Source organism: Stegostoma tigrinum, chromosome 40 (assembly GCF_030684315.1).
Source record: "Stegostoma tigrinum isolate sSteTig4 chromosome 40, sSteTig4.hap1, whole genome shotgun sequence".
NCBI lineage: Eukaryota > Metazoa > Chordata > Chondrichthyes > Orectolobiformes > Stegostomatidae > Stegostoma > Stegostoma tigrinum.
In genome coordinates, this window is record NC_081393.1 from 8,579,977 (window position 1) to 8,602,034 (window position 22,058).

A 22,058-nucleotide genomic window follows, 5' to 3' on the forward strand; every position below is an offset into this window, starting at 1 on the left:
ACAAGCAGTCCATGCTGACCGTTATCCCAAACTAAACTACTCCCCGCCTCTTCCAGGGATGCCTAACCTGAAGAAGTTACCCTCCTCCCTCCGGACACTTCGGTCCGCCTCCCCCCCTCTCTCCCGATTTATTCCAGTTCCCTCTCCCCATCCCCCTCTCTGATGAAGGGTCTAGGCCTGAAACGTCAGCTTTTGTGCTCCTGAGATGCTGCTGGGCCTGCTGTGTTCATCCAGCCTCACATTTTATTATCTTGGTACTCCCCACTACCTACGCTCGGCCTATATCTTGGCCCCAGTAGACAGTCCAGCCAGGAACATAAAGTTCAGTTGGCTGGCACATTGACATTGATTGGTCAAAGTGTTGGAGGTTATGCCTCAGTTATACAGGGCACTGTTAAGACCATATCCTGAGTACTGTAGATGGTAGACTCTAAATACACTGGAATGAATGGAAAAGGTGGACAGGCTACATTCACATCCAATACAGTTGAGAAGAGTTACAGCTGACTTAAGGATCTTGACAAGGTCAATGTGGAGAGGATAGTTCTTGTTCAGGGAGAAGCCACTATGAGGGCCTAGTGTTTAAAGATCAGGGATCACCCATTTAAAATAGAGACCAGTCAAAATGTTTTCTCCCACAAGGGTGGGAGTCTTTGGAATTATGACTCTGAAAAGATTGTGGAAGCATAATGCTTGATTAAGTCAGGGGTGCATTGGTTCTTCTTCAGGAAGCTGGTGCAAGGTGTAAGTGGGGATAGGCAGGAATGTGTATTTGAGGTTGCAATTAGTTCAGCAGAGAATGATTGAGGGACAGATGGACTATTCTTGGTATTTTTGACAGGGAAGCAACAGTTCAGTTCAACTTCCCACTTCATGACTTCCACAGCTGAAATGAAGCCACCAGTAGTTAATTTGGTTGGGAACACTTCTTACCAGTGTTGAAGACTGTACACTCAACCTCTATAACACCACAGCCCCTAATCTCGATCAACACTGTTTCACTCTTCACATCTCTTGGTGGGATTTTGTATCTCTTTTTGAAAGACGCCCTGAGGCCCATCAGACCTGTGCAGGACTCTTTGTTTTACTCAGGTGCTGAATGCACGCTCGAGGAGTCATGAGAAACAGAGGGTGTCATCTGAGCAAGGGCTAGCAGAGACCGTAATATTCCGTACATCACTTCTTCACCAAAGAAGATCATCGAGACAGAACAGGTATCTCAACCTGCAAGCAACAGCATGCGTCACTGCATGAGACGGACACCAGACAATTCTCCAAGACAACCACAGCAATGTGAAACATTTCATTCCAAAATCACAGCACTGTAATAGAGATGAAGCCATTCAGCTCATTGTGACGGCACTGGCTGTCTGACCATTTTAACTGCACACCCATTGCTTCACTTTCCCCCATAACCCCATACATTGTTTCTGTTCAAATTATTACCTGTTACCCGCTTCAGAGCCCGAACTGAACCAGACTCCACCACATTTTCTGACAGCATGCTCCGCCTCACCGACTATACCGAGGTGAGCCATGTGGAGCCTCAGAGAAGCTGAGTTCCCTGATTGGGGCTGCCCACCTGGTCCAATCAGGGAGCCCTGGCTGACAGACAGAAACAGGAGTCTCAGGAATTCTGCTCAGTCTGAGAGCTGAATCTGAGGGAGCTGGACCACTGTCAAGGATTCTCCACACGTGCAAGGGTGAATTGGTGATGAGGTAACGGCCTCTGCTAAGATATTTCAACCAGACCCTGATGACTCCTTGTGTGAGCAAGATTTTCCTTGCTTTGCAGTTGCTTCTTTTGTGAAGAGTTGACCAAATGAACGTCACCCTGATCCACAGAACCAGTGATCGTCAGTGAACTACATGGCCTTGGCTTGTATCTCAACCTTTTGTGATCTTGCCTTACCCCTCGACAAGTGCATTCATGAATGTGAGCCAGTTTCAAACAACATTGGCACATCTCCTAAACCGTCAGACTGAGTGTGTCAAGACTGATCAGAGTACTCACGACTTCAGGCTTGCTTTAAATCAGTCTCCCAACAGGTGGATGAGTACTTTGACTTCGAGACCTAACCAGGCTGATGACAACTTCCTCCATTCCAGCTCAGCTTTCAATGCAAATCCTAAAAACAACGGCACTTTGCATAAACTCAGCCTGCAGCTGTCTCTGAAAATTAAATAAGGATGTTCCTTTGTCTAATTATACAACAGCATGTCAAAACGTCTCAGTCGACCCTGACAAATGCACATTTATTCAATGCATAAGCTCATCAGTGTTGAGTTTCCACTATAAGCATCCTTCACATCACAGATGGTGTTCACTTCTCATATTAACATCAAACAAGTCAACTTTAAAGTTACATTGATGTTGACAGGAATTCAAACATTGACTTAAAATGGCTTGCAAAGAACTTGCTTGCTTTTCCTTGCCAAGAGAGAAAATTGGGTATTTTTTTAAAGCTGCAGTTACCCAGTTAGAACTGAGGAATTTTTATCGGGAAGATTCCAACTTTTTCCAGGAACTGATCCCACATGCTCCATCACTGTGAATATCAGAAGTCATGAGAACATCAGCTGTCTCTCAGGAAGGTAGCACCTCCACCTCCAAGTTAAAAGTGGGTAGTGAAGAAGGCTACCTCTTATAACAACAGGGCCTTGATCAGATGGGCTGAAGAATGGCAGATGGAGTCTAATTTAGATATAGGCTGCATTATGGTAAGGTTAATCAGGGCAGACTTATTCCTTCAATTATACGATCCTGGAGTGCGTCACCAAACAAACAGACCGGGGTGGGAGGGACACATTCGTCGTTCTTTGAAGGTGGACTTACAGGTGGACAGGATAGTGAAGAAGGCATTTACTTGACTTGACTTTGTAGGTGAGTGCATTGAGTAGAGGAAGTTGGGTGTCATATTGTGGCCTGTACAGTACATTGGTCAGGCAACTTTTGGAGTACAGCATTCACTTCTGCTCTCCATGCCAAATGAAAAATGTTGTGAAACTTGAAAGGGTTCAGAAAAGATTTACAAGCATCTTGCTGGGGTTGGAGGGTTTGAGCTTTACAGAGAGGCCGAATAGGCTGGGGATCTTTTCCCTGGAGCGCCAAGAGGTTGAGGGGTGACCTTATAGAGGTTTGTAACATCATGGGGGGTATGGATAGGATGAATATCTAAAGTCTCTTTCCTCACGGTGGGTGAGTCCAAAACTAGAGAGCATAGGTTTAAGGTCGGGGTGGGGGGGAATATAAAAGAGACCTAAGGGGCAACTCTTTCACACAGAAGATGGCACGTGAATGGAATGAGCTGCCAGACGAAGTGGTGGAGGCTGGTACAATTACGACAGTTAAAAGGCTTCTGGATGGGCACGTGGATAGGAAGGATTTAAAGGGATAATGCTGGGCCAAATGCTGGAAAATTAATTTAGGATATCTGGTCAGTTGAACTGAAGGGTCTGTTTCTGTGCTGTACATCTCGACAATTCCCCGCCTCTGGTCCAGTCCTCCTCATTTAACATGTTGAGTAAAACCTTATATTGAGGCCAAGTTTCTAACTGTCATCTACGCATGTTGTAGGTGACTCAGTGCTCGATCTAGTTTGAGAGCACTCCTGGCAAGCGCGTTTTACATTACAAGTTATAGCTAGGTACTGGTGTTGTTCTTTTTGGGCAGAAACTCCCTGCAACCTAGCAACAGCCATTAGATTTTCCAAAGAATTTGCTGGTCAGTTAATAATGTTTACTCAATTTGCAGACATGTAGCTGGTCAAGGCAAAATCAGGAAGCAACCAGTCTTCCAAATATGGCTCACTTACAGAACTCTGTACAGCAAAAGTACAGACTCTCTTGCACAATCATGCCACAGCCAGATCGAACTTGCTCCTTGACATATTATTAATCAATAATAGCTCTCAGACAGGTACGACTTGAACCCAGGCCTCCTGACTCAGAGGTAGAGACAGTACCACTGCACCACAAAAACAATCTGTTTCTCCAACACATGCCCCAACCGTACTCCTACAAGATCAACTACTCTCAACAGCAACCAAACAATGGACGTGGTGCCATCCAGTCAATTTTGTTCCCTTACGTAGTCTGGTTCTTAGTTTCTGTTTGATTTGATCAAGTAAATATCAAGTGAGGGTCTCATGGCACACTGGTAATGTCCCTACCTCTAAGCCAGGTGGCTCAGGTTCAAGATAATAAAATGTGAGGCTGGATGAACACAGCAGGCCAAGCAGCATCTCAGGAGCACAAAAGCTGACGTTTCGGGCCTAGACCCTTCATCAGAGAGAGGGATGGGGAGAGGGTTCTGGAATAAATAGGGAGAGAGGGGGAGGCGGACCGAAGATGGAGAGTAAAGAAGATAGGTGGAGAGTGTATAGGTGGGGAGGTAGGGAGGGGATAGGTCAGTCCAGGGAAGACGGACAGGTCAAGGAGGTGGGATGAGGTTAGTAGGTAGATGGGGGTGCGGCTTGGGGTGGGAGGAAGGGATGGGTGAGAGGAAGAACCGGTTAGGGAGGCAGAGACAGGCTGGACTGGTTTTGGGATGCAGTGGGTGCGGGGGAAGAGCTGGGCTGGTTGTGTGGTGCAGTGGGGGGAGGGGATGAACTGGGCTGGTTTAGGGATGCAGTAGGGGAAGGGGAGATTTTGAAACTGGTGAAGTCCACATTGATACCATATGGCTGCAGGGTTCCCAGGCGGAATATGAGTTGCTGTTCCTGCAACCTTCAGGTGGCATCATTGTGGCAGTGCAGGAGGCCCATGATGGACATGTCATCAAGAGAATGGGAGGGGGAGTGGAAATGGTTTGCGACTGGGAGGTGCAGTTGTTTGTTGCGAACTGAGCGGAGGTGTTCTGCAAAGCGGTCCCCAAGCCTCCGCTTGGTTTCCCCAATGTAGAGGAAGCCGCACCGGGTACAGTGGATGCAGTATACCACATTGGCAGATGTGCAGGTGAACCTCTGCTTAATGTGGAATGTCATCTTGGGGCCTGGGATGGGGGTGAGGGAGGAGGTGTGGGGACAAGTTTTGGATACCGTTTTGGATACTGCTGGGGGGGATGACCTACCAGAGGAAAGCCATAGTAGTCAGTTCTCTGGCACTGAGCCTGACACTGTGGCAAAGAAGGGAAGGGGGCAGAATAGAAAAGTACTCGTGGTAGGGGACTCGATAGTTAGGGGAATCGACAGGAGATTTTGTGGGCAAGATCGGGATTCCCGGAAGGTATGTTGCCTCCCTGGTGCCAGGGTCCGGGACGTCTCCGATCGGGTGTATAAAGTTCTAAAAGGGGAGGGCGAACAGCCAGAAATCGTGTTACATATTGGCACAAATGATATAGCCAGAAATAGGTTTGAGGATATAAAAAGTGATTTCAGGGAGTTAGGATGGAAGCTGCAGAGCAGGACGAACAGAGAAGTGTTCTCTGGTTTACTACCGGTGCCACGAGATAGTGAGGTGAGGAACAGGGAGCGGGCGCAGCTGAACACGTGGCTACGCAGCTGGTGTAGGAGGGAGGGCTTCAGATATGTTGATAATTGGGATGCCTTCTGGGGAAGGTGGGACCTGTACAAGAAGGATGGGTTGCATCTGAACTGGAAGGGGACCAATGTCCTGGGTGGAAGGTTTGCTCGAGTAGTTCGAGAGGGTTTAAACTAGTATGGCAGGGGGGTGGGAACCTGAGCTGTATACCAGAGGTGAGCGTTGATGCAGGTGAGGCAGTAGCAAGAGGTAGACCAGCTAGTGGGAAGGATTTTCCTGGAAAGGAGCCAAGGGATCGGTTAAAGTGTGTTTGCTTTAATGCAAAGAGTATCAGGAATAAAAGTGATGAACTTAGAGCATGGATCAGTACCTGGTGCTATGATGTTGTGGCCATAACAGAGACATGGGTTTCTCAGGGGCAGGAATGGTTGCTGGATGTTCCAGGGTTTAGAACATTTAAAAAGAATAGGGAGGGGGGAAAAAGAGGAGGGGGTGTAGCACTACTAATCAGAGAGGGTATCACAGCTACAGAAGCTTCCATTGTCGAGGAAGATCTGCCTACCGAGTCAGTACGGGTGGAAATTAGGAACAGCAAGGGAGTAGTCACCTCGTTAGGGGTTTACTACAGGACCCCCAATAGCAGCAGGGAGATTGAAGAAAGCATAGGTCGGCAGATTTTGGAAAAGTGTGGACGTAGTAGGGTTGATGTAATGGGTGACTTTAACTTTCCCAATATTGATTGGAACCTCCTTCGAGCAGGAGATTTGAATGGAGCTGTTTTTGTAAGGTGTGTTCAGGAGGGTTTCCTAACTCAGTACGTTGACAGGCCGACGAGGGGAGAGGCCATTCTAGACTTGGTGCTCGGAAACGAGCCGGGGCAGGTATCAGATCTTGTGGTGGGAGAGCATTTTGGTGATAGTGACCATAACTGCCTCACGTTCTACATAGCTATGGAGAAGGAGAGGATTAGGCAAAATGGGAGGATATTTAATTGGGGAAGAGGAAACTATGATGCGATTAGACATGAGTTAGGAAGCATGGACTGAGAGCAATTGTTCCATGGTAAGGGAACTATTGACATGTGGAGACGGTTTAAGGAACAGTTGTTGTGAGTGATGAGTAAATATGTCCCTCTGAGACAGGCAAGAAGGGGTAAGATTAGGGAACCTTGGATGACGAGAGCGGTGGAGCTTCTAGTGAAAAGGAAGAAGGTAGCTTACATAAGGTGGAGGAAGCTAGGGTCAAGTTCAGCTAGAGAGGATTACATGCAGGCAAGGAAGGAGCTCAAAAATGGTCTGAGGAGAGCCAGGAGGGGGCACGAGAAAGGCTTGGCAGAAGGAATCCAGGAAAACACAAAGGCATTTTACACTTACGTGAGGAATAAGAGAATGGTCAAAGAAAGAGTAGGGCCGATCAGGGATAGCATAGGGAACTTGTGTGTGGAGCCTGAGGAGGTAGGGGAAGCCCTAAATGAGTTTTTTGCTTCTGTCTTTACGAAAGAAACGAACTTTGTAGTGAATGAAACCTTTGAAGAGCAGGTGTGCATGCTGGAATGGATAGAGATAGACGAAGCTGATGTGCTGAAAATTTTGTCAAACATTAAGATTGACAAGTCGCCAGGCCCGGATCAGATTTGTCCTCGGCTGCTTTGGGAAGCGAGAAATGCAATTGCTTCGCCACTTGCGAAGATCTTTGCATCCTCGCTCTCCACTGGAGTCGTACCTGAGGACTGGAGAGAGGCAAATGTAATTCCTCTCTTCAAGAAAGGAAATAGGGAAATCCCCGGCAATTATAGACCGGTAAGTCTCACGTCTGTCGTCTGCAAGGTGTTAGAAAGGATTCTGAGGGATAAGATTTATGACCATCTGGAAGAGCATGGCTTGATCAAATACAGTCAACACGGCTTTGTGAGGGGTAGGTCATGCCTTACAAACCTTATCGAGTTTTTTGAGGATGTGACTAGAAAAGTTGATGAGGGTCGAGCTGTGGATGTGGTGTATATGGACTTCAGTAAGGCATTTGATAAGGTTCCCCATGGTAGGCTCATTCAGAAGGTCAGGAGGAATGGGATACAGGGGAACTTAGCTGCTTGGATACAGAATTGGCTGGCCAACAGAAGACAGCGAGTGGTTGTAGAAGGAAAATATTCTGCCTGGAAGTCAGTGGTGAGTGGAGTTCCACAGGGCTCTGTCCTTGGGCCTCTACTGTTTGTAATTTTTATTAATGACTTGGACGAGGGGATTGAAGGATGGGTCAGCAAGTTTGCAGACGACACAAAGGTCGGAGGTGTCGTTGACAGTGTAGAGGGCTGTTGTAGGCTGCAGCGGGACATTGACAGGATGCAGAGATGGGCTGAGAGGTGGCAGATGGAGTTCAACCTGGATAAATGCGAGGTGATGCATTTTGGAAGGTCGAATTTGAAAGCTGAGTACAGGATTAAGGATAGGATTCTTGGCAGCGTGGAGGAACAGAGGGATCTTGGTGTGCAGATACATAGATCCCTTAAAATGGCCACCCAAGTGGACAGGGTTGTTAAGAAAGCATATGGTGTTTTGGCTTTCATTAGCAGGGGGATTGAGTTTAAGAGTCGTGAGATCTTGTTGCAGCTCTATAAAACTTTGGTTAGACCGCACTTGGAATACTGCGTCCAGTTCTGGGCGCCCTATTATAGGAAAGGTGTGGATGCTTTGGAGAGGGTTCAGAGGAGGTTTACCAGGATGCTGCCTGGACTGGAGGGCTTATCTTATGAAGAGAGGTTGACTGAGCTCGGTCTCTTTTCATTGGAGAAAAGGAGGAGGAGAGGGGACCTAATTGAGGTATACAAGATAATGAGAGGCATAGATAGAGTTGATAGCCAGAGACTATTTCCCAGGGCAGAAATGGCTAGCACGAGGGGTCATAGTTTTAAGCTGGTTGGTGGAAAGTATAGAGGGGATGTCAGAGGCAGGTTCTTTACGCAGAGAGTTGTGAGAGCATGGAATGCGTTGCCAGCAGCAGTTGTGGAAGCAAGGTCATTGGGGTCATTTAAGAGACTGCTGGACATGTATATGGTCACAGAAATTTGAGGGTGCATACATGAGGATCAATGGTCGGCACAACATTGTGGGCTGAAGGGCCTGTTCTGTGCTGTACTGTTCTATGTTCTAAGTGTAGCATTTCCTGCTGTTGCAGGGGAAGGTGCCGGGTGTGGTGGGGTTGGAGGGCAGTGTGGAGCGAACAAGGGAGTCACGGAGAGAGTGGTCTCTCCGGAAAGCAGACAGGGGAGGGGATGGAAAAATGTCTTGGGTGGTGGGGTCGGATTGTAAATGGCGGAAGTGTCGGAGGATAATGCGTTGTATCCGGAGGTTGGTAGGGTGGTGTGTGAGAACGAGGGGGATCCTCTTGGGGCGGTTGTGGCGGGGGCGGGGTGTGAGGGATGTGTCGCGGGAAATGCGGGAGACGCGGTCAAGGGCGTTCTCAATCACCGCGGGGGGAAAGTTGCGGTCCTTAAAGAACTTGGACATCTGGGATGTGCGGGAGTGGAATGTCTTATCGTGGGAGCAGATGCGGCGGAGGCGGAGGAATTGGGAATAGGGGATGGAATTTTTGCAGGAGGGTGGGTGGGAGGAGGTGTATTCTAGGTAGCTGTGGGAGTCGGTGGGCTTGAAATGGACATCAGTTACAAGCTGGTTGCCTGAGATGGAGACTGAGAGGTCCAGGAAGGTGAGGGATGTGCTGGAGATGGCCCAGGTGAACTGAAGGTTGGGGTGGAAGGTGTTGGTGAAGTGGATGAACTGTTCGAGCTCCTCTGGGGAGCAAGAGGCGGCGCCGATACAGTCATCAATGTACCGGAGGAAGAGGTGGGGTTTGGGGCCTGTGTAAGTGCGGAAGAGGGACTGTTCCACGTAACCTACAAAGAGGCAGGCATAGCTGGGGCCCATGCGGGTGCCCATGGCCACCCCCTTAGTCTGTAGGAAGTGGGATCCACGTAACCTACAAAGAGGCAGGCATAGCTGGGGCCTCACATCCAGCCTCACATTTTATTATCTTGGACATCCAGCCTCACATTTTATTATCTTGGACATCCAGCCTCACATTTTATTATCTTTGATGAAGAGTCTAGGCCCGAAACGTCAGCTTTTGTGCTCCTGAGATGCTGCTTGGCCTGCTGTGTTCATCCAGCCTCACATTTTATTGTCTTGGAATCTCCAGCATCTGCAGTTCCCATTATCTCTGGCTCAGGTTCAAGTCCTCTTGCTCCAGGAGGTGGGTCACAGCATGCCTTAAAAGGTTAGGGCACACAACGCCAAATGTTAGTCACATACCACACGCTGCACACTCCATCCATTGCTTATTTGAACCTGCAATTCAGTTTTCTCTCTATCCCACCAAATTTTTTGGGGCCTCTAAAACAGCTGCACTTTTATTCCAAGCTGCTTCGATTTTTCAAAAGCTGTGCAACTGCGGGAATGTGCTTTGTGGCTCTCCTCAGTGCTGCAGGGTTTTCTGCTCTCCTATGAATGGCTCCAAGTGGGACAGCATGGTGGCTCAGTGGTTTGCATTGCTGTCTATGGAGTCAGGGGCCCAGGTTCGATTCCAGCCACAAGTGACTGTGTGAACAGTTTGCACATTCTCTGCGCGGGTTTCCTCTGGGTGCTCCGGTTTCCTCCCGCAGTCCAAAGGTGGATTGGCCATGGGAAATGCAGGGATAGGGTAGAGGGATGGGTCTGGATGGGATGTTCTTCGGAGGGTCAGTGCAGGCCAGATGACTTGCTTTCAACACTGTAGAGCTTCTATCATTTAAAGAAAGAGAAACCCATATGTTTCTTGTCCCTTTTTGACCTGTTCCAGGCTGCATGCAGTTTTTAGAGTAATAATGTAAATACTTCCACCTTGAGAACAGAGAGTCGCCACTTGACCTGATTTCACTTAGACTTGGCTTTAGGGTTCTTCCAGGCAACTATCCATCAGTGCAAGTGGAAACTGGCCAATGTACTCAGCTTGAAAATCTGCTGCTGACTCAGCGAGTGAAGTGGTGTTGATGAGATTGGGGTGGGGTGGGGTGGGTGACATTCAGGCTTTAATGTTCCCTAACTAAGAACCATGCACCAACAGATGGCACAATGGTCCTGTTCTGGCTTGTGATCCACCTGAACTTTCTCCCCATTATTCTTCCACTGAAACAACCTGACCTACAACAGCCTTTCACTGTGCAGGCTCGAAGGGGCGAACAGCCAACCCCTGCTCCTATTTTCCACATTTCTGTGGAAGAAACAGATCACCAGCACAAGATATTTGGGAGCGGGCTTGAAGTGGAGGCATCACCAGTTCTTTGCTGTTTGTTCTTTTTGCGACTGCTCAAACAGAATTAATTGCTTATCTTTCACCTGGTCAGTAACAGGGAAGGACGGCATGGGGCAGGATCAAGAGCTGACTGACTCTCAAATGTAACCTTTGAACTGGGGGAAAAGCAGGCTCAAGGTCTCTGAGATTGTTGGTTTGTGAAGGCAGATCCCCGAGCCAGCGACTCCAACCACTCACTGCACCCTCCCCTCAGGATCGCACAGAAAGTGCAAAGCCATCCCAGAAAGGGGCCTCACTGCTAAAAAAAAAACTCATCTGCCTTCTCCCCCCCCAGGAGAGGGAACCCTCAACAGCTGGTGCAAACTCATCTCACGACAGGGTGCCTTGTCACGATTGAGCCCCGGGCTCTCAAACAATGACAGCACATCTCAGCGGAACAGGCGAAACATCTCCACCATCGGGAATATTGAGACCTGCTCAACTCATCACCTTCTTGTGGTCCTGTCTGCTGCAACCTGAATCACATGTTTGCCCTGAGAAATGATCCTCACAAAGAGGTGTTTCGCTGCAGGGGGTCGCACATGTTGCAAACTGTGCTGGTGATTTGAGATCTTCGGACATTGAGTTCCAAGTCACCTCTAAATCGTCACCTCAGTCACGTGGACGTGGGGTGAATGGCATTTTCTGGGCACCTGCAGTGCCTCAGGCAAGAGCCTGTGTGGCAATTCTGATTCTCAGCTTGTCCCCATGCACCAATGGTAATGGTGCAATTTGCTGCAGTATCGAGAAACACACTGCCCTACTTCTGGACAGGCAGGTCCCATCAAGTTCATCCATTGTCACATTAATCAGACAACAGGAATTCTCAACCCAGAGGGCTGGGTTGGTTCAGCTACTGAGTATCCTCAAGATGCAAATCAAAATTGAAGAATATATATAGAGAACGGCTATAATATTTGGTACTCACAAAGTACAATTATCAGTTTTACAGAAGGAAACTAGAATGATACTCTGACAGGACCCATACCATACAGAGGTATGAGTCTGTTTGGGTTCAATTTGAACAGGGGAATCAAGGCTAGTGGCAAAATAGCAGAGACAACCTATTAACATTTCCCAAGTTTAGCTACCATATTGAAAGAACTGCAAACAAAGCAGAGGAACTGATTGGAGTCACAAACCAAGTTATTGGAAAAGCTCAGCAGGTCTGGCAGCATCTGTGAAGGAAAATCAGAGTTAATGTTTCAGGTCCAGTGACCCCTCCTCAGAACAATAGGAGGTGGGACCCTTCAGAGGAAGGGTGACCAGGCCCGAAATGTTAACTCTGATTTTTTTCTTTACAGATGCTGCCAGACCTGCCGGGTTTTTCCAGCAACATCTGTTTTTGTTCCTGATTTACAGCATCCGCAGTTCTTTCAGAACTTACTGATGTGTCAGGCTAAAGTTTAGGGCTGGCTTGGAGTCAAGCCCAGGCTAATGGGGTCAAAGCCTCTTTATATTCCTGACTGTAAGGATGCAAGATAGTCTCAGCCTAATCTGAAGTGGGCATGAGTCCTCAGTGCAACAGTGGACATAATGCAGCAAATATTGGCAAGCACACTTAGAGATAAATGAAGGTTTTTCACTGGATCAGGCAGCATGCAGAGTATATTTACTTGTGACTAATGAAACCATCATTGTTACCCAATGTAAGAGGTGGAAATAGAATAGAGAGAAACTCCTGGAACACTGTGGGAGTGAATTACTTGCCACGCTTCAAGCTCGAGGTGAGCGATGCTAGATGCTAACACTGCTTGTACAAAATCTACATGTTGCTCGCCCAAGGGAACTGGGATAGCGCTACCTCTTAGCTAATCAGCCAGACCCTGGGAATAGCAGGAGTTGGACAGTGACGTAATTGATAAAATAAGGAGAAGAGAAACAAAACACAGGTTTCTCCTCGTCAGCTTACACGGGAGTTTTGGGAGTCGAACAGAGCACAGTGCACCCAATTTCCTTTACATTTCTAAAATGGGCCATTTTCCATTCAGACCAGTGGAGACAATGAGACCTGTGAAGCTTCCAATCACTTCAATTGAAAGAGCGACTGAACATGAGAGGTCTGGGTGATTTGGACAAGAGGCAACTCAAAGAAAGAACTCACAAAGTGCCTTCCTGGACCTTAGGATGTCCCAAAGTGTTTTGCGAATGAAGGAAGTACTTTTGAGTTGTTCGTGCAATCATAATTTGACAACTGCACATGGCTAGGTCTCACAGGCGCGCACACATACACACACACACACACACACACACACAAACTTGGGACCGAGTGTGTACATACAAAGCCAGCTCAGAGAACACAAGCAATGTGATGAGAACATCTATTTTCTCCAGCCACGTTGGTCAAAGGATAAATGTTGACCAAGCAAAATATGGAGAACTTGCTTGCTCTTCTCTCTTTGATAGTGCAATAGGTTCCAATTTTATAGAACAAGCAGTGGGATGAGAACGTGGTGCTATGTCTGACTCAGAAGACAACACCTCCCAGCAATGCAATGCCCCTCCTTCCCGTGCTCGGCAGGGATTCTCAGCTCATGTTTTTGTGCTGAAACCCTGGAGTGGGACTTGGCCCCACTGAGAAATGATGGGCAGGGACAGGTGTTGAGAAATGAAACAGGGGAGTAGGATCTCTAAGTTTCAATGGATCATGCAGTGGCGGGAAATCATGGCTCGACACGCTCTCTAACACTCATTGGCCAGTCACACCCTGCTGCATGTTGGGTTCTTTTATGATCCTTCAAATTTTGGAAGGATTGCAAGTTTTCCAGAAGGCTTCTAATACCAGAGGACATGAGCTAAGAAGTCGGGTACTGGATGGCTGTGGGCACTGACTGGACTTGGCTTTCTCTGTTTTAAGTTTTTATTTTGATACACTGTCTAGGACAACATTTATTGACCATCCCTAACTGCCTTTGGGTGGAGTGGTTCTTTGGTCATTTCACTGGGTTGGTAAGAATCAATTGCATAGCTGTTGGCCTGAAGTCACCACATAATGCAGGCCTGGTAAGGTCTTCCTTCATGAGTTCCACAACTCTGGAGCAGGTGGGACTTGAACCAGGGACTGTCTGACTCAGAGGGACACTAGCACTGTACTACAGGAGGCCCTTCCTTCATAAGTGAATTTGATTGGGTTTTTATAACAATAAGCCAACCTACATTTTCATTCATTCAACGCATGAATTGAAACTCTAATTTTACCGTCTGTCACGGTTGGATTCAAAGTCATGTCCACAAGCATTACTCTCTGCATTCCGAGTCCTATGACAATACCACTCTGCCACAGTAAGTCCAATGTCACAAACTCAAAACAAGTTACAAGATAAGATATCACTCAAGCTGATGAAAGCAGACATAATTCAGAGGGGGCAAGTGATGTATCACTCAATGGGTCTGCCTTCTTCTGTTGCCAGTGACTGAAAAGGCATACTGGCTCTTCAGCTGTGATCCACAATGACAACAAGGCTGAGTTCCATCCAGAGTCTTTCCAGAATCTACATGTAGGGCACCCTGCCTTTTGGTCATTTGGGGACGATTTCCAGCACTAATGAGGGAAATTCACCATATTGTAGCCTCTGGCCGAGGTACAATCTGTAAGGGTGGATCAGAGCACTCAGATCTTCCAAAACTGTATGGGTCAGAAAGACACAGTCCCTGATGAAACAATTGGTGGGGGGTGGGGGGGGGGGGCACTGTTCCTTGATCTACATCAGGACATCAGCAACACTGGCTGGGCCAAAGTTTGTCAGGCAACACAAGCTATCCTTGAGAAGGTGGTGGTGAGCTGCCTTTGTCATAGAATCATCACAGATCGTGTGGTCCAAACATAAGCCTAAACTGAACCAGTCCCACCCTGCCTGCTGCTCCTGGCCCATATCCCTCTGAACTTTCACTATTCATATACTTAACCAAATGTCTTTCAAATATTGTAATAGTGCCCCACATCAACCAGTTCCTCAGGAAGTTCATTCCATACATGAACCACCCAATGTGTAAAAAAATTGCCCTTCATATCTTTTCTAAATCTCTGTCCTCGCACCTTAAAAATGTGACCACTAGTCTTGAAATAACCCATCCTAGGGAAAAGGGACCGACTATTAACCCTATCTATACCCCACATGATTTTATAATCTTCTTTCAGGTCACCTCTCAACATCCAATGCTCCATTGAAAAAAGTTTCAAACTACCCAGCCTTTCTTTATAACTCAAACCTTCTGCACACAGTAACATCCTGAAATCCCTTCTGAATCCTCTCCAGCTTAATAATATTCTTCTTATAACTGGGCGACTAGAACCAGACACAATGTTCTAGAAATGGCCTCACCAATGTCCTGTACAGCCTCAACATGACTTCCAAACTCTTATATTCAAATCTCTGAGCAATAGAGGCAAACATGATAAACAGAGATAGTAAGAACTGCTGATGCTGGAATCTGAGATGACACAGTGTGGAGCTGGGGGAGCACAGCAGGTCGGGACCCTTCTTCAGAAACATCAACTTTCCTGCTCCTCTGATGCTGCCTGGCCTGCTGTGCTCCTCCAGTTATGCACTATGTTAAATGTAATAAACACTTTCTTAACCACTCTGTCCAAATGTGACTTCAAAGAATTATGTACCTGATCCCTGCATTCGCTCCAATCTACAATACTACTCAAGGCCCTACCATTAATTGTATAAGACTGACCCCCATTTGTTGTACCAAAATGCAAAACATTGAGTTTATCTAGATTGAACTCCACCTGTCAACTTTAAGCTCATTGACCCATTTGATCAAGATCCCTTTGTGGTCTGAGAAAACTTTCTTCACTGTCTACTCTGCCATGAATTTTGATGTCGCCACAAACTTACGAACCATGCCTTTTATACTGTCATCCAAATTCTTGCAACATTGGGGTCCATGTACTGCATGGGCACTTAGACTACTGTCAGGAAGGGAATTCTAGGATTTTGAACCTGGCGACAATGAAGCAATGGCAAACCCCCACCCCTGCCCCCACCAATTGTTTCATCAGGGGTTGTGTCTTTCTGACCCATACAGTTTTGGAAGATCTGAGTCTTCTGGAAGATCCACGCTTACAGATTGTACCTCGGCCAGAGGTTACAATATGGCGAATTTCCCTCATTAGTGCTGGAAATCGTCCCCAAATGACCAACTGTGATACTGTCTTGAATAATCAGCTCAAAATCAGGATGGTGCGGCGTTTGGAGGGCAATGTCCAGATGGCGGTACTCCCAATGTCTGGCAGCCTTGTCATTCTAGGAGTCAGAGGTCACAGACACAGAAATGTTGCTGAAAGAGCCTTGAAGTGACGTTGCTGTGCATCTTATAGATCGTATACACTTTTGCCAGGTCCATTGGAGATGAAGGGAGTCAATGTTTACATTTGTGAGTGGGGAGACCTACTGGACATTGCACTCAATGTTGACTACCTCGGATGCTGTTGGCACCGCACTGATCCAGGCACGTGTACAGCGTTGCATTACACAGTCCCAGGTTGTGTCTCGGCAATGGTGGATAGACTTTGGGAGATGGGAAGACAGTTAGTTATTCACAGCAGATTTCCCAGCCCTTGACTTGATGCCTGAAACCACAACATGGACAAGGCTGGTGCCGTTCAGTTTGTGGTTAGTAACATGCTGCAGTATTGTGCAACATTCTATGTATTGTGTGTACATTCAAGGCTGTTGTTGGCTTCCAATTATTTAACAACTACAGTACAAACTGTTCTTCAAAGTATCTCATTGTTGTTATTCTAGCTGCTTACTTCAACAATAGACTCTATCTGCAAAAACAATTACAGAAGGTCAACCATTTGATGAGAACAAACATGGAATTAACTGTTCCTCGCAAAATAATCTCAGAATGCTTTCATTTTAATTTGTTACTTTCATTTGGGGCAATTAACTTTTGAAATCTATTTATTCAAGACAGTATCACAGTTGTGATCTAAACTCCATTCCTGCTCAGTCTGTCTGCCTGAAAGTGGTGCATCATTCTGCAATTCAGATTTTACGAACTGGGTTTCCTTCAAGCTCTCCCCGCCATCTCCAGTCCAAACCCACAATTTTATCTCTTCTCCTGGTCAATTGCATGCAATATTCATGGTCCAAAATTAGCCACCCATCTTCACAGAATCCTGCTGACGACTGGGGGCCCTCTAACACAATCCCAAAAAAGTGATCATCACTTTCCTTATTTCTCCGTTACACCCATCAAACTTCACTGGACAATCTCACAAAAATATCCCAAGTATAGTCGTAATGTTAGCCCAAACCAAAAAATGCAGTCCAGTCCCCACCCACTCTACCACCACCACCACCTCCCCGCCCGCCAAACACCTGGCCTCCCTTCATTTAACATCTGTATCTTGGAACGTTAAGCTGCCAGTCCTGTCCATCCCTGAATCGCGTTTCTGTCATAACTATGATATCCCAGTCCCACGTTCTCATTCATGCCCTGAGTCCATATGCCTTATCTCTCAGGCCTCTTGCATTGAAATAAATGCAGTTTCATTTATCAGTCTTAACTCGTTCTCTATCTTGCTCTTGCCTGCCTTCACTGTTTAACTTGCTCCTCTTCTGAAATGTACCATCCTCACACTTTGCTCTTTTCTCACTGTCTCTGTGGGTCCCACAACACCAGCCACCTCCCCAACAACACCTCCAAAGACAGCAGAGATTCCAATGATCCAAAACTGCAAATCCCTGCTTCATTTCCTCAGCCACCCATTCATCTGCTCTATCCTCTTATTCCTACCCTCACTAGCACTTGGCACCAGGTGTAATGTGGGCATTACTACCCTCCAGGACCTACTTTAAAACCTCGAGCCTAATTTCTTACAGACACTCTTCAGGACCTCATCTCTTCCCCTTCCCTTCCTATGTAGTTGGTACCAATGTGTACAATGACCTCCTGCTCGTTACTCTCCGCTCCGAGAATATTCTGCACCCTCTCCACGACATCCTTGACCCTGAGAACACAACATGCTGATGTCTTGTTGTTTGCTGCTAAAACATCTGTTTGTGCCTCTGACTAGACAGCCCCCTATCACAATCAATTTCCAGGAACATGAGATACACCCCATTACATTAGACCCAGTCTCGGTAACAGAAACCCAGCTGTCAGTGCTACATTCCCTTGAGAGTCCTTCATCCCCTGCATTTTCCAAAATAGAATATTTTTTGAGATAGGGATAGCCACAGTAGGCTCCTGCATTTCCTGCCTACTCCTCCTACCTTTCCTAGAGGTAGCTCATCTACCTGACTGCATCTGCAGTTTACCTACATGCCTGAAACGGCCATCCATCACACCCCCTGGCTCCCGTTATTTCCTCAGTGCTTCCAACTGATGATCCAACCTACCCCTGCGATCCAATAGGATTCACAACTAAACACACTTCCTGCGGACATAATTATCTGGAACATGGAAATTCTCCCCAATCACCCACATCCAACAGTAAGAGCATATGACTCAAGTAAAGGCCATCTCTGCATCTTAAACAATCTACAGACTCGGAAAATAGCACAGTCTTACTACTTTTCAAACACTGCTGTCAGATAATTTAACAGTTGATTTATATGAGAAAGAATTTAATCAAGATACACATCTCAGTAAAACACAAAGAAAACCTCACCTTCTCATTACTAAAGATTTCCAAAAAATGTAAGATTTATATGTTTTATACATCTTAAAAACAAATGCTTAGCTGATCAGGCTCTGCAATCCTAACATTCCCAGCTTGGGGAGTTCCAATAATGAGGTCTTCTTTGCTTGTCCTGGACCAAACTCTGATTCCCAGAGAGGCTTTAATTTCACAGTCAGTTAGCTTTGAAAGCTTACTACTTTGTTGTTTTGATATTCCCTTTCTGTTAAACTCTGGAGCAATTCTCTGACTTCCCACATAGTTTCTCCTGAAACTACAACTCCTGCTCTTTCCCTTTCCTCCCGTTTAAAGTTTAATTGTTCTTGATCTTCTGTTTTTAAAAGTCCAATAAAGAAAGCAAAAACTTACTGAAGTCTGTGTCAACAATGTCTACTGCCCTGCCCTTATCTATCTTCCGAGGGACATCCTCAATCAAGAATTGATCAGCCTTGAGAGAGATTATGGTCGACTGCCAATCCAAAGGCCCCTGCTAATTCTCTGTGAACACAGGTTTCAAATCCACCCATGGCAAATGGTGAAAACTGAATGCAATTTATAAAACAATAGAATATCTCAAGTACGCCTGATGAATGGTAACCATTGCTATGATCACTATGTTCACCAAATATCTTCACAACAGGAGATTTGTCATTGTTATGTGGCCTACATGTGACCCCAGATGCATAACAATATGGTTGATTCTGGACTGCCCTATGAAATGCCTTTCCAAGCCACTCAGTTCAAGGGCAACTGGGGAACTTGGTCTTATCGAATAAAGAATAATTAGAAACTTGCCAAAAAGAAAATACTAACGAAAGGTCGGTGTTATTTTTCCTCCCTGGCAGAACATCCTGCACATGCAAATAAGTGAGAATAAAAAGGTCGACTCATTAGATTAAAAATGAAGTGGACCAGTTACATTGACTACAATATTTAAACTGAAGACAAGCTCGTCTCCCTCTCAGGCTCCAGCAGTTACCACAGTCTGAATCTGGTAATTAGATTTTCATTTGAACAAATAATATGAGCAAGTCAGAGCTGTTAGTGACGGTCGACTGACTCAATTCTCCTGTCACTGTTCCACCTGCCTTCTGCAACGTCCAAAAACCACTTTCATCATGTTGGTTGCTAATTAACTGCAACTAGTGGTCCCTCTGGATTTGCTGTGCTCTAGGGCCTTAAATCAGCTACTTGAACACACATTCTTTCCGTGATTTGTGTCAGAGAAGAAAGGACACACACCTTCCAAGCTCCCCATCAGCTAAATCTAATCCAGAGGCAGGCTGAAGAAGTTGAATGCTCTCTCTCTCTCTCTCTCTCTCTCTCCCCTCTCCACCAACAACGCCCCCCCACCGCCTCTCTCCCAGCTGCAGTGAGGACAGATCGGCTAACCCTTATTTTTTTGAGAACCCTAGTCGTCAACCCAATGCAACCACTGTCCAGTCAACTGGGTGCATTGGTCTGGTTGGAGTCAGGTGGAGTATCAGGTAGTTATGGATGGAGATGGGCATGGCACCTGTACAAAACGCTGGCTGGAGGAGGAGTAGGATGAGGGTGACAAAGGTGAGGAGGGTGATAATGATGAAGATGAGGACAATGATAACAAAGATGAGGACGATGATACGGAAGATGACGATGATGGTGGTGATGATAATGAAGATGCTGATGAGGATGATGATAATAACATTGATGATGACCCATGACACAGGGACCTAGTTTCTCGCAAGGGATTTCTCAGTTGCATGCCCCAGCTGGGACTGCACTGGGTAGGCCACAGGTCAATGGGAAACCTTCCAGAGGGCAGAAGAGGGGGTTTAAGCAACTGACATGTGCCTATTTGCATCCTTACTCTTGGTTCCAACTTATGCCTGGGACGCCTCCTGATGCCTTGACCCACAGGGTCAAACAAACAGGATCACCCAAGTTGCTGCTGGGGTGCATAAATTTTGCTGAGAGACACAGACCCTTTCCTTTCCATTCTCCAAAGGTTCAGTCAAGAGCATTGCAACAATCCCAAGCCAAACAGTTAGGTCTGACACTTGACACTACCTCTTTTCATCGTGGATGGATTTACTCACAGAGTGTAGTGTTACATATGTCCCCTTCTCACTGACCAAGCCAGAACCATAGCAGCCTCCCTCCCTCTCCCTACACTGATCAAAATCAATCAAACAAACACGACCAAACTGAGATCTGACAAAAATAAAATTCAGTTCCAATCTGGGGTAGTTGGTGATCCACACCAGGAACACCAGACAGTTGCGGCATGCTTCCAGGGTGCTGGTGAGCACCCAGATTTCTCTCAACTCTATTTCGATGAAACAAGTTATACCAGGACAGTTGAAGCAAACAAAATGATCAAAATGAGTGTCTACCCTTTTAAGGCCCAATGTGATGACAGAAAATTGTGAGAGCAAGCTTTGAAGTTGAAATTAAATTTTGGTTTTGGGGACTGATTTTGCTTCTGTGGTGCTGAGACAATAGGCGAATGAATGCACACACACTGCCTCCTATATTATTCCATTGCAACAACTGCAGAACCATGAATCTTGTATAAATGAAATCAGATTTGTAAGCCGACAGTCTCTTAAGGGGCACAGTGTCTCTTTATAATTGTTCCATGTGCCTACTTTGGAAATTCCTATCACCCAGGGATCTCATCGATACAATTAACATAGCAATATTTCTGAACAGGTTCATTACGAAGTATCTACCATTGACAAGAGCACAGACAGTGACAGGAAACAGCCGAGGGTCATTGCTGATGACCTTCTCCCTCAATTGTAATTTTTCAAAGGCTTGCTGCACACTTTGTCTGGACTTATCTCCTGTAGCCTGTCATCTGTTTGCCACTTACAACAGGCAGTGCAGAAATTCATCAAGGCTTCCTCCACAGCACTGGGCAAACACACAACTGCTATCAACTAGAAGGACAAGGACAGCAGATACAAAGGAACCTGCTTGTTTGTCTCCAAGCTACTTGCCATCCTGACTTGAAAATATATCACTACTTCCTCATTGTCACTGGGTCAAAATACTGAAATTCCCTCCCGAAAGGCATTGTGGATCTAAGTACACCATATCGACAGCAGTGGCTCAAGAGGACAGCTCACCACCACCTTCTCAAAGGGCAACTAGGGCAATAAATTTAGACAGTGACACTCATGTTCTGTGAATGAATTTTGAAAAATGCTTTGTTGGGTTTTGGATTTGCTATTGTGGACTCTCCCCCACTTGGCTCTTTGACACAAAATGTGTGAAGAACAAAAAGAAAACATCAAAAACATCATAGAACAGAAGGTTTTTGAACCCAAGAACTTGAAAATCACCGGGTAGCTACAGAATGCAGAAGGGGGCCATTCAGCCCATTGTGGTTTTATCAGCTCTGTCTGTACTATTCCCTGAGTGCCATGCTGCCAATTTCTCCAGTAACTCTGTACATGACTCATTCAGATTACAAGTGCTTTCTGAAAGCTTTGACTGAACCAGCCTCCAAAGCTTACTCAGGCAGCACATTCCAGGTCCTAACAACTCACTGTGTGGAAACGCGTTCTTACATGCTGCTTTTGCCAATTATCTTTCCCTCCTTGCTCTTGAGAGAGAACATCTCTTC